Below are 13,111 nucleotides of genomic sequence, written 5' to 3' on the forward strand. Positions count from 1 at the left end.
GGATTCCAGAAATTGTTAGGTAGAGGGGTAGGAAAAAAAAAACAATCAAACTCTTTTATTTACATATTTAATTTCTTCTTCTGAACATTCAAGTGAGTTCAAGAAGGTACTTGTGGCTTTCCTTCTGGGCAAAAGGCAATAGGATCTTGGTTAATATGGGAAAGTCCTAAAGATGAATGAGTTAGAAATTTCTGCAGAAAATGTCAGAAAGACTGAAGGACAAAAAGGTGGTTTTCCAGCACTATTTAATTAAATCTACCATTTCCTTTGAATTGCATTGCCCTATTCCTCCCAATCTCCTTTTCATAATTAAAATAATATTGTTTCTTTTGATCTTAGTACCTCACATTTGAAAAGTCTGTTAATTACACCTGGGTCTCTGACATGAAAGACCCAAGTAAAAATTTTTTTGGGGGGAGGAAGATTGGTCACAAAATTTCTCTGGCTCCTGCTGCTACTCAAGCAAAAGCTGAGTCCATTATTATCAGACTCATTTTTCTCTTTCTGAAAGGACCCTTAGTTCTCCACAAACACTCAAGTTAATCAGACAGTTACTATAGTACAGGATTAATTTAGCCCAACATGGAAATGTAGAAAGGGGTTTTAACTAAACCTTCCTACCCTCAGCAAAATTCTCTTCACCATTCTAAAGGGCATTGGGCAACTTCTCTCTTTAGTGGGTCCTATTCTTCCTCAGGTCCCATCACTCATGGTAGCAGAAAAGGGACAGGTCTACATTGCCTCTCCTAATTGGGCTTCTCTGCTTCATCATTTTTTGGTACATGTGATTATTTGAGGTGCCAGCTTCTCTAGTACTAGCAAGGGCAAAGTGTACCAGTTGTATTACTCTCTCCTTGCCATTCCATCATGTCTATCTGGTGTTGCTTGGTGCTGTCAGTTATATGAGGTTCCCTTTAGGGTATATGTGGATATATAGGTTTTTCTCCAGTTTCTGGAGGTAGGTATGCTCTTAAGGTCTACATGTTCTCACTTTTCTCCTTTTCTTACAGAGGTCCCAGGAGTTCCCCATGAATGAGAGGGGAGGGTTTCCTTCTCCTGGAAAAGAGGATATTACTCATACCTGTTATAAGACAATTTGTACCTCATTTCTTACCTCATTTTCTCTCCATTTGCCCACGTTGTCTCCATACCCATTTATAATTTTATGAAAGGTTTTATTCATTTGAGAGCCTTCCTTTTCTGTATATCAACCATTCAAAAACTATCTGAACACAAAACAGCTGTGGCCTAGAAAAAGTTATGTATGAATAATTTTTCCACTTTCAATAAATTGAATTCAATTTTAAATATGTCAGGGGAGGCTCTTCTGTCTATTTGGATTTTGCTCTGTCAGGATCATTTTTGATTTTTTTTTTAAAAGATTGGAGCCTATCTGCTTCAGACAACACTGTACAGTTTGGAATGAACTATAAAAGTTCTCACGATCCTGATAATCTGACTCTGAGAAGGGCTCGGTCCCTTGGTGACTATGAGAAAGTGATTGTACCATAATTCTGGATGGACAAAAACAGAGCAATCACAGTTGCCTGAAGTCTCTAGATAAACACACACCAGTAAGACAACAATATTGTGGGTTTTTTTTAAGGAGGGGAGAAGGAGGTATTTTTTAGGTTATTTTGTTTGTGTGTATGTATGTATGTGCAGTGATATCCTCTCTTTCATTCTCCTCCGCGTCCCCCCCCCCCCCCCGTAGCATTTAGTGCAGTTCTTGGCACACAGTAGGCACTTATTAAATTCTTGTTAATTTGAACAACTTGGTGGTTGAGTATTGTGAGTTTTATTTATTCAATTCAGCGAGCATAAATAATGATGTACCAGATACAATGTGATATGCTATAGATATAAAGGAAAATCCCTAATAGTCCTTTTACTCAAGGAGCTTATATTCTTTTTTAATTATAGCTTTTTATTTACAAGATATATGAATGGGTAATTTTTCAGCATTGACAATTGCAAAACCTCTTGTTCCAACTTTCCCCTCCTTCCCCCACCCCTTCCCCCAGATATCAGGTTGACCAAAACATGTTCAATATGTTAAAGTACAAGTTAAATACACTATATGTATACATGTCCAAATAGTTAATTTGCTGCATAAAAGGAGTCAGACTTTGAAATAGTGTACCATTAGCCTGTGAAGGAAATCAAAAATGAAAGTGGACAAAAATATAGGGATTGGGAATTCTATGTAGTGTTTCTTAGTCATCTCCCAGAGTTCTTTCACTGGTTTAGTTCATTACTGCTCTATTGGAATTGATTTGGTTCATCTCATTGTTTAAGAGGGTCATGTCCATCAGAATTGATTATCATATAGTATTGTTGTTGAAGTATATAATAATCTCCTGGTCCTGCTCATTTCACTCAGCATCAGTTCATGTAAGTCTCTCCAGGCTGCTCTGAAATCATCCTATTGGTTATTTCTTACAGAATATTTCTTAATATTCCATAACATTCATATACCACAATTTATTCATCCATCCTCCAGCTGATGGGCATCCACTCAGTTTTCGATTTCTAGCCACTACAAATAGGGTTGCCACAAACATTTTAGCACATAGTATCTCTTTGGGGTATAAGCCCAGTAGAAACACTGCTGGATCAAAGGGTATGCACAGTTTGATAACTTTTTGAGCATAGTTCCAAATCGCTCTCCAGAATGGCTGGATGTGTTCACAATTCCACCAACAATGTATCAGTGTCCCAGTTTTCCCACATCCCCAAGAAGCTTATATTCTTTTGGAAAGAGAAAATGTACATATATATAATTAAAGTTAAAGTATTTTCAGAAGCAACAAATAAGGAAAACACTAAGATTGGGAGCGGTGAGCAGGAAAAACCTCTTATAACAGTGTACTTGAGCTCAGTCTTGAAAGGAGCTTGAAGTAGAAATGAGGAAGGCAATTTTATATACAGCTTGTGTAAAGGAATGGGGGTAGAAGATGAATGCAAATAGAACAATTTGACCATGACTTTTAAAGGGAGAAAATAATTTGTATAAATAGTCAAAATAATTTATATTCTTCTAAGTTTTTAAGGTTTATAAAGGATTTTTTTTTAATATTTAGTATTTTAATTTTCCTCAGTTACATGTAAAACAATTTTTTTTTCCATTCGTTTTTAAAACTTTGCAGATTTTCTGCTTTCCTCCTCATCCCCACCCTTTGGCTAGCCCAGACCATTTCTGCCTTTTCTTGGGCAGTGCTACAATTTTTTTTCTTTCATATGTGCATCACAGAATCATAAAATATTGAAGTTTTAAGGGGACTTAAGGGGATGAAGCCATTGAGACTATTACATACCATAAAAAGGATGACCCATTTTATTTGGTAAGTAACTATAAAGTTATGCAAAAGATTTCTATAAAAATTAAGTTGCAAAAGAAAACATAGATCTTCCCCACCCCCCCAAAAAAAAACTCCCAAGAAAAATAAAGTAAAAATGCATGATTCAATCTGTATTCAGACACAAACAATCTTTTCCTGGCTATAGATGGAATTTTTCATATAAGTCCTTCAGAGAAGATAAGGGCTTTCCTTGGTACCATTTTGTGAAGTGGCTAGAATAAGCATTTTTATACTGATAATATAGATGATGAAGTGGAGACTCAGAGAGATTAATCATAAACATAAAGGTAATGACTGAAAGATATGCAAACCTAGGTTTTCTGAATCCCAATAATATGGTATTCCTTCCACTACTCCTTATATATGGCATTTACTGCTTTGGCTGTATATTGTATATGGTGGATACTGTAAGAGAGAACAAAGTGCTATGTAAGCCCAAAGTAGAGAGGAATCATTTTTGTCCAGGAGAGATAGATCAATCAGATTGAGAGATGGATGAATGGGGTAGATGGATGGATGGATAGATGGGTACATAATAGATATATGGATGGAGGGCTATAAATAGATAAATGAATATAAAAAGAGGTAAGGAATAAGTAGATGGATGAGTAGATGGGTAGATAGAAAGATATATAAATGGCGAGATAGATACAAAAACATTTATTAAGCTCTTACTGCTTCATGCAGTTTCATACAAAAACCAGCAAGCAAGATAGCCCCTGATTTTAGGAAGCATACATTCTAGAGGGAGAAGACAACTCATTAAAGAGTTCTTGAGTAAGATGTATACATAGATAATATATATTATATATAAATTTATGAACATATAATATATCTATATCTATCTGTTTACTATCTATCTATGTATCTATCTATTGATAAACTTTGGGAGGGAGCACACCAGCACATGAGTGAACCAGGAAAGTTTTTTTGTAGAATGTGGTATTTAGGGTGAGTCTTAAAGGGGAACAAGGTAGATGTGAAAGTCAGAAAGATGGATAATGGAGTATCACACATGGAGAAGAACAAGAAAGCCAGTTTGATTGGACTATAGAAGGTGGAGAAAGGAATAATATATAATGAAGGTGAAAAGGTAACTTGGAACAAGGTTATGGAAGACTTATCAGTAGAGATTATATTTGATGCTGGAGACAACAGGGAACCAATACAATTTAATGAATAAGGAAATAACATGGTTATGTCATTTCCATATGACTAAGAAGAAACACTTTGGCAATTGTGTGGAACATACACTACAGAACAAAGAGACTTATTTAGGTTCTAAGTTCCAGATGAGAACAGAAGGTCACATAAGACAAGTAGTAGCTGGAAAAACACTGAAGGGCACTTGACAGTACCTAACTTTAGATTCTATTATGAAACTCCACAGGAAAGTAAATGAAACCAGGGCCAGAAAAACTGAGGTACACAAAGTTTAATTTTACATGCTCCCTCCTCCTTTTTCATAGTGTTATTCTTCTCAAGTCCTAACCCTTTTGTTTATTTCTTGTATCTAGTGCCTTCACTCTTTCCTTTAGGTAGCCCACACTATATCTGCCTTCTCTTGGGCAGTGCTACAATCTTTTTTTTTTTTCTTTCATAACTACATCACAGAATCATAAAATATTGAAATTTTAAGGGGACTTAGGAGTCCTTGAGTCTATTCCATTACTTGAAAAGGATGCCCCATTACACTTAGTTAACACAGTTGTCATCTACTCTTTGTTGGAAGCAGAGGGTGATATTGGTAGTATATTGGTATCTTCTATCTCTTAAGACACCCTATTCCACTTTTGCCTTCTAATTTCCACCTAGTTCCCTTAATTCTGATGTTTAAGATAAAATAGAATAAATTTAGTCAATTTTCCATATGACTACTTTTTAAATGCTTGAAATTAGTCCTCAAGTTCTTTTATGTCTTTCCCTTTGGGTGAAAAATCTCTGTCCTTTAGCTTCTCTTCTTATGGCCTGAACTTTAGTTTCTTTACCAGGTTACTCTCCTCCCAGTGTTCTTCAGGTTATCATTATCCTTCCCAAGATGTGTTAGTTCACAGAACTAATTATATTACAGATATATTTTGATGAGGACAGAGTACAAAGAGACCATCTAATAAAGTTGGGAATTTCGGACCTCTTTTTGCCTATATTATTTCTTTATCAGCAGATCTGTAGGTCATTTAAAAAACATTTCCTAATAAGTTGTATGTCTGAAAAGATTTGACAAATGAATTTTAAAAAATTTCCATACTTCAAAAGATCTATGCTATGGGTTATTTACATAGTGTGCACTGTAATCTTTCCCTAACTTACTAGAATTACTATGGCCCAAATTATTCACCTAGCGGTTAACTTTTTGTTAAGTCTCACCATCCTTAGCTGGATTGATCTGGATCATGTACACAGTCTTTGCTGAGTCCATATGAAGCCTTTCCATCTTGGTAGGTAGGACACACAAGGGCTTGGATTCCACTGGCATAGACAATGAGAACCGGGAACCAATTTCATGCCAAAATTAAACATTGGAATAGCATTGAAATGAAGAATACCAGGCCATGGTGAAGTACGACCCTTCTCAAGGAGCATTGCACTGGGAAAATATCTTCGCCTAAATTCTAAAAAAATGAATCTTTAGTGACAGAATTTCCTGAAGTGTGGTTGGTGGGAGCTATTTTCTTATCACTGATGTCTTTTCTAGTGGACTGCAGAGGAACAAGTGTGGGTATTTACTGATTTGGTCAATGGACAAAGCTTAATCCCACTTTGAACAAGTGTCTTACACACTGGTGCTTATATTTCCTTGCAAAAGGAGGCACATATAGGAGTAGTTAAGTCATAATGTAGTTAACTAATGGAGAGGAAAATGAGTGGAGGGTTTAAGTTAGTTTTGTACTTTCTCAGAGACAATTTGCTGAGCCAAAAGCAGGTATAAGACCTTTCATAGCTGCTAGGAGAGAAAGGCCAAAAAAACACATCCTCTGCCCAGCAGTGAGCAAAGGAGAATAACCTGAGAAAGTACGTAGTCTAATCCCCTCATTTTATAAATGAGGAAGCGAGTTTCAGGGAGGAAAAGTCACAAAGGTAATCAGTGTCAGAGATGAAGTTTGAAATTAAGACATGTGATTCTATTATTAGTGTTCTTTGGTCAGAGTGTTCCATCTTTGTTGATTGATTAAATAAATGATTAAAAACACTTGCATAATAATAATGACTTAACATATAGCAACTTACTAAGTTCCAGTAGCTGTGCTAAACACTTAGTGATTATCATTGAATTTGATCTTTACAATGGCACGGTGAAGCAGGAACTGTTATAATCCCCATTTTACAGATGAAGAAATTGAGACAAATAGAGGTTAAATAGTGGCCCAAGATCACATAGCTAGTCAGTGTCTGGGGCCAGATTTGAATTCAGGTCCTCCTGACTTCAGGTACAGTGTTCTCTCTCTCTGGGGCTAACAGAAATAGACAGGATGGCTTGAAATAGAGCAACCCAGGTGAGGCTACTCTTTAGTAAGCTCTTTCCAAACCATGCAACATAACAGCTGTCAATCCAAAAAATTATTTTGTCTTCCTGGGCTGAGGAGGAAGCTAAATGAAATGAAGATCCTGATAGGTAAAGATCTCTTTTCCCTTAAAATAAATCCATTAGTCATGATCTTAAAGAATAAGTGGCTGATGAGTATTGGACTCTTATAAATCATTTCCAAAAACTCTCCAGAACTGACCTCCTCCTTCACCTTTGATGCTTTCAACTGGTTCATATCCTCAAGGGCCCCTCCTCCAAGGTCTGAGGTCTGGTCACCCACCTGTGCTGAACAGGAGCCAGGACTGGCCAGGAAGAGAGCAGTTCTGAAGCCCTATGCCAGGGAGATATTGATTTAACTGCACTGGAGCGTGAAGTTTCAGAAAGGAGGCTGGGTGAAAAGAACAAAAACCTACTGGGAAAATTCTATGAAGGGGATGAGAAAGTTCCATAAAACTAATCCAGGAAGGTGAGGGCACCTTGACAACTAAGGGGTTGTTCCTCCCTCCAGAGAGAGAGCTAAGAAAGGAGCAGGGAGCCTGGAGTTATTGGGAAGTAGTCATGCAGTCAGCTTTCAAGTATTTATTAAGTGCTTACAGTCAGTTAAGTAATATATTGGACAGAAAATTGGACTTGAAGGAGGAGGGTTTGAATTCAAACCTGCTTTAGACCCTTCCTGTAAGCCTGGGCAGGTCACAGCCTGTCTCTGACTCATTTTCCTTATCTGTAAAATGAGGATAATGACAGCACCTACCACATGAGATTATTGTAGAGATTAAAAGAGACTGAATAACCTCAAGGAAACTACTGCCATGTGTACTGGGATAAAAGCACCAAAGGGGTAGGAGGTTCTAGTGTGTTTTTGAAACTGATTTATAAGTCCAATATTCCTAAGTTACTTCTAGGGATACAAATAAAGACAAAAATGTGATTTCTGCTCTCAAAAAGCTTACTTCCTTTTAAAAAATAATTAATTTATTTAATATACATTGCTTTATGAATCATGTTGGGAGAGAAAAATCAGAACAAAAGGGATAACTTGATCAGAAAAAGGAAGGAAAAAATCAAATCACCAGCATCAAAAATGAAAAGGTAAACTTATTACCAATGAAAAAAAGCTATTTTGCCCAACTGTATGGCAGCAAGTCTGACAATCTGACTGAAATGGATGAATATTTACAAAAATATAAATTGCCCAGGTTAACAGAAGAGGAAATAAATTATTTAAATAGTCCCATTTTAGAAAAAGAAATTGAACAAATCATTAATGAATTCCCTAAGGAAAAAATCTCCAGGGCCAGATGGATTTATAAGTTAATTCTACCCAAAATTTACAGAATAATTAATTCCAATATTGTGGAAACTATTTGGAAAAATAGGTAAAGAAGGAGTCCTGCCAAATACCTTCTATGACACAAATATGGTACTAATATCTAAACCAGGAAGAATCAAAAGAGAGAAAGAAAATTACAGATCAGTTTCCCTAATGAATATTGATGCTAGCAAAGAGATTATAGAAAATTATCAGCAGGAAAATACAATTAAGATCAAGTGGGATTTATACCAGGAAAGCAAGGCTAGTTCAATATCAGGAAAATTATTACTATAATTTACCATATCAATAACAAAATCAATAGAAATCACATAATAATCTTAATAGATGCAGAATAAGCTTTAGACAAAATACAACATCTTTCCTATTAAAAACACTAGGGAGCACAGGGATAAAGGGAGCTTTCCTTAAAATAATAAGCAGTATCTATCTAAAACCTACAGTAATTGTAATGGAAAGAAGCTTGATGCATTTTCATTCACCTCATTTCAAAGGTGAAACAAGGATATCTATTGTCACCACTACTATTCAACATTGTACTAGAATTGCTAGCTTTAGCAATAAGAAAAGAACAAGAAATTAAAGAATTGGAATAGGCAATGAGAAAAAAAAAACTATCATTCTTTGCAAGAGATATGTTTATATACTTAGAGAATTCTAGAAAATCATCCAAAACCCTACTGGAAACAATGAACAGCTTTAGTAAAGCAGCAGGATATAAAATAAAATCTTACATATCATTGGCATTTCTAAATATTACTGACAAAGCTCATTGCAAGAGATAGAGAAATTCCAATAAGTGCAATGATCAACTATGAAAGACTTGGTTCTTCTCAGTGGTTCAGGGATCCAAAGCAATCCCATTAGATCTTGGGCAGAAAATACCATCTGCATCCAGAAAAAGAACTATGGGAATTGAATGCAAATCAACACAAGCTATGTTCACTTCTTTTTTTCTGTTTATTTTTTTAATTTTTAAAATGTTTTTGCCCCTCTCATAGTTTTTTCCTTTTGCTCTGATTTTTCTCTCCCAACATGATTCATAAAAGCAATATGTGTTAAAACAAATAAATAAATATTAAAAAAAAAAACAAAAAACAAAAACAAAACAGGATTATGAGAGCAGACATTAAAGTTGGAAGAGATCCTCAGCAGGAAGACCTGAGTTCAAATCTTGCCTCAGACACCAGTCACATGACAAGCCCCTTAATTTCCCAAGGCTTCTGTTTTCTCATCTATAAAATGAATTTGACTTGTTCATCTCTAATACAATCATCCATTTCATAGATGAGGAAATGGCACTAACATGTTAAGAACCTTGCCCCAGATTATTTGAACTCAGGTCTTTCTGAATCTGATTTTGGTCCTTTATCTTTTGTGTTATGTTGCCTCTTGTGGTGAACATAGGACACACATATATTAGACACACATTAACTGGAAGCAAATTTGGATTTTTAGAGAGCTGGTATGGGAACCTGTAGAATTATTGGGAATTTGAAATCTTTCTTTTATCTATACATAGCATATTTATCTAGCTATATATCTGTCTGCCTGTCTATCCTGTCTCACACTCTCTCTCTTTCATTCTCACTCTTTCTTTTTCTCTGTTCCTCTCTTCCTCCATTTCTCTCTCCCTCCTTTTCTCTCTCCTTCCTTTTCCTCTTCTCTTCTCTTCTCTCTTCTCTTCTTCTCTTCTCTTCTCTTCTCTTCTCTTCTCTTCTCTTCTCTTCTCTTCTCTTCTCTTCTCTTCTCTTCTCTTCTCTTCTCTTCTCTTTTCTTCTCTCTCTCTCTCTCTCTCTCTCTGTCTCTGTACTTGTCTGTCTTTCTCTCTCTCACACACACACATATGCAAACACGCCAGTGGTTCCTACCTTTCTGAGGTTTTGAACCCTCTTCCAACATCAAAAAATTGTGTATACCCCAGAATGAATGCAATCGTAAAATGAGTATCTATTGATAGAGAAAGAAATGATAACAGAAAGTTCTTATAAATTCAGGAATGTTTGTAAATAAGTTTGTATTTTGTTAATCACAGCAGCATGCTTTAAAGCCGCCCACTCTCTAAGCACATCCTTTATCTTGTTGGCTTGGTACAAAGCTCCAAATGGTGATGCTCAGAGTGCCCACATTAGAGTGCCCAGGCTGTCACAGAGTCCTTGCAGGGGGACTGGGCCCCATCAGCCCATGGCCTCTGTCACACGCACAGTTTAACGATTACTAATACTGTCTCCTATTGTTTGCTATCATTTCATATTTATTAGACTTGCTGCCTTCCCTCCTGTGTAGAGACCTCATCTTATGATTTACATTCCCATAGCAACCAGCACAATACTTATTTTCAGTAAATACCTGGGTGGCTGATTAGAACCCTCTGAAACTTGACTATCTGTCAAACACCATCAGATTATGAATGTAGCTCACACAGACACGTGTCTGTGGAAAACAGACAAGATTGATGGGAGTGAAATGTGGCATTTGAGAGGAGTCTGGAAGGCAGATATCAAAACTAGGCATACAAAAGAATCTCAGAGCGATAAATGGGTGTTAAATATCATCCAGTTTCCACAGTGGTGGGTGGGATGGTTCTCTGTTGCTTCGGTGAATAGAGTTTTTACTTCCTCCAACAACCCTTCCCTGACTTTACATGGGTGTTATGATCTCCCTTTTTATTTCTTTGTTTTTTTTTTTCTCTTTGGCAAGTATTCCTTTCAAACCAGGGCAAAAGAAATTATATGACAGAGTATGGACATCATTCCGCTTCCTGTTCCCAAAGCTAATTATAGGCTGCCCCCTAAACAACTTCTTACTTACTGCTTAAAGTAAATCACCTACTCTGTTCTGGAAAATTTTAATATAAATAACAATTTTCTTTCTATGGTTTGAACCCCCAACTGTTCTGACAAAATATATCCTCTAGTTGTGAAATCTATTTTTAAAAAAATTCTCCTTGGAGCTCATCTTTATTCTGGTTTTCTGTTTTCATCTCTCTCTTTGTCTCTCTTTGTCTGTCTCTGTCTGATCTCTGTCTGATCTCTGTCTGTGTCTGTCTGTCTCTCTCTTTGTCTGTCTCTGTCTGTCTCTGTCTGATCTCTGTCTCTCTCTCTTTGTCTCTATCTCTTGTCTATCTCTGTCTCTCTGTGTCTGTCTTTGTCTATTTGTCTACCTCTCTGTCTCTGTCTCCTCTGTCTTTCTGTTTCTCTGTCTCTCTCTCTGTGTCTCTATGTTTTTCTGTTTCTCTCTGTCTCCATGTGTCTCTGTCTCTGCTGTCTGTCTGTCTGTCTGTCTTTCTTCTGCATGAGACAAATAGAAACTCAAACGTTCCAGGGAGTAGTCTGATCTCAACCACACCAATTCCAACTTCTTCCTCTCTGCCTATATAAATCATGGATTCATTCATTGTTAGGACTGGAAGAAACTTCACAACATCTGATTAACTGACTTTTGTGACAGATGAGTGCACCGAGTCCCATAAAGAAGAGATCACCCATTGAGTTAGTAGTACAGCCTCCAGCTGAAATCATCTCTTAATTCCTTAATAAGTGCCCTTAGGACACAGAATGGAGTCCTTGTCCTCCAATTTCTGGACACAGGAAGTCTTCTTTGGAGCTTTTTTAGCTCTTAGAAGTCCTAGTACTGATTTATCTCAGCATAGTGAATAACTCCCTCACAGTAAGCATTAACTGTTTCTTGTGAATCGGCTAAGCAAATGACCAAAAGCTCCTGGACCACAGAGACTATGCCAGAAGTTCTGACACACATTGGACTCTAGCAGGCTTTCTGATCTATTTAGATAATTGATTGGTTTATCATTGTTAACAAAAACAAATATTTCTGAATGACTGTCATATGTAAGCTTTGGTTACTTGGATCCATTGGTGTTCTTTTTAGTAAGGATGAGAGGAGTGTTAACATGGCATAGCAGGCTGAAATGTAGGACTTTCCAGCATGGGCCACTGACCAGCTACATATCTTTCTTTGGACAAGTTTTCTCCCTGCCTAGTACCAACGATCGCATACCTTTTTTTTTTTTTTTTTTTTTTTTTTTTAATGGGAACCAGTTTGTGTAAACACCCTGATTTTCTGTGTTTCAAGTGGCAATCAATCAATCAACATTTATTAAGCATCTACTCTGTGCTAGGCACTGGGATAAGTCCTGGAAATGAAGAAAGAGGCAAAATACAGTCCTTACCCTCATAGAACTTCCCATCTAATAGGGGAGAGAATATGAAAACAGATATTTACAAAGCAAAATATATAGAGGAAAAATAAAAGGTGCTGAAGTCAAGTGGAATTGGGGAAAACTTACTGGAGGTGGAATTTTAGTTGGGATTTAAAGGAAATCAGGAAGGTCTCATAGTCTGAATGGAGGGTAGAGAACACTGCAGGCAAGAGGGACAGCCAGAGAGAATTCCCAGAGCTGAAAGAGGGAATATCTTTTTCATGGAACAGTCAGAGTATGAAGAATACATTTGCCGAGTAAGGTATAAGAAGCTGAAAAGGTAGGAGAGACTTAGGTTATGAGGGCTTTCGGTGCTAAACAGAGCTTTTTGTCTTTGCTACTGAAGGAATAGGAAGACACTGGAGTTTACTGAGTAGGGGAGTGGGATCACAATTTTTTTTTTTGCATCTGAGTCATTCCCTAGATTTTCTGGGTGTCATTCAATCTCTTAGAAGCTCACAGGTCTCACAGAATTTGTAATCAGTGAGCCTGGCACAGAAGCATATTCCATGGTTGCAAGGTTTCTACAATGATCAGTCTTTCTGACAGAATCCTAATGGGTCTGTTCTTTGACTGTGAATATTCATCCTGATCTGTCACTAAAATTAATCTGCAAAGGAACATAGTAGAGGCCTCCAAAGACTTGTGCCTGTTTCAAAAGCAATTAAGGCATT

The sequence above is a fragment of the Antechinus flavipes genome, chromosome 2 (genome assembly GCF_016432865.1).
Source record: "Antechinus flavipes isolate AdamAnt ecotype Samford, QLD, Australia chromosome 2, AdamAnt_v2, whole genome shotgun sequence".
Lineage (NCBI taxonomy): Eukaryota > Metazoa > Chordata > Mammalia > Dasyuromorphia > Dasyuridae > Antechinus > Antechinus flavipes.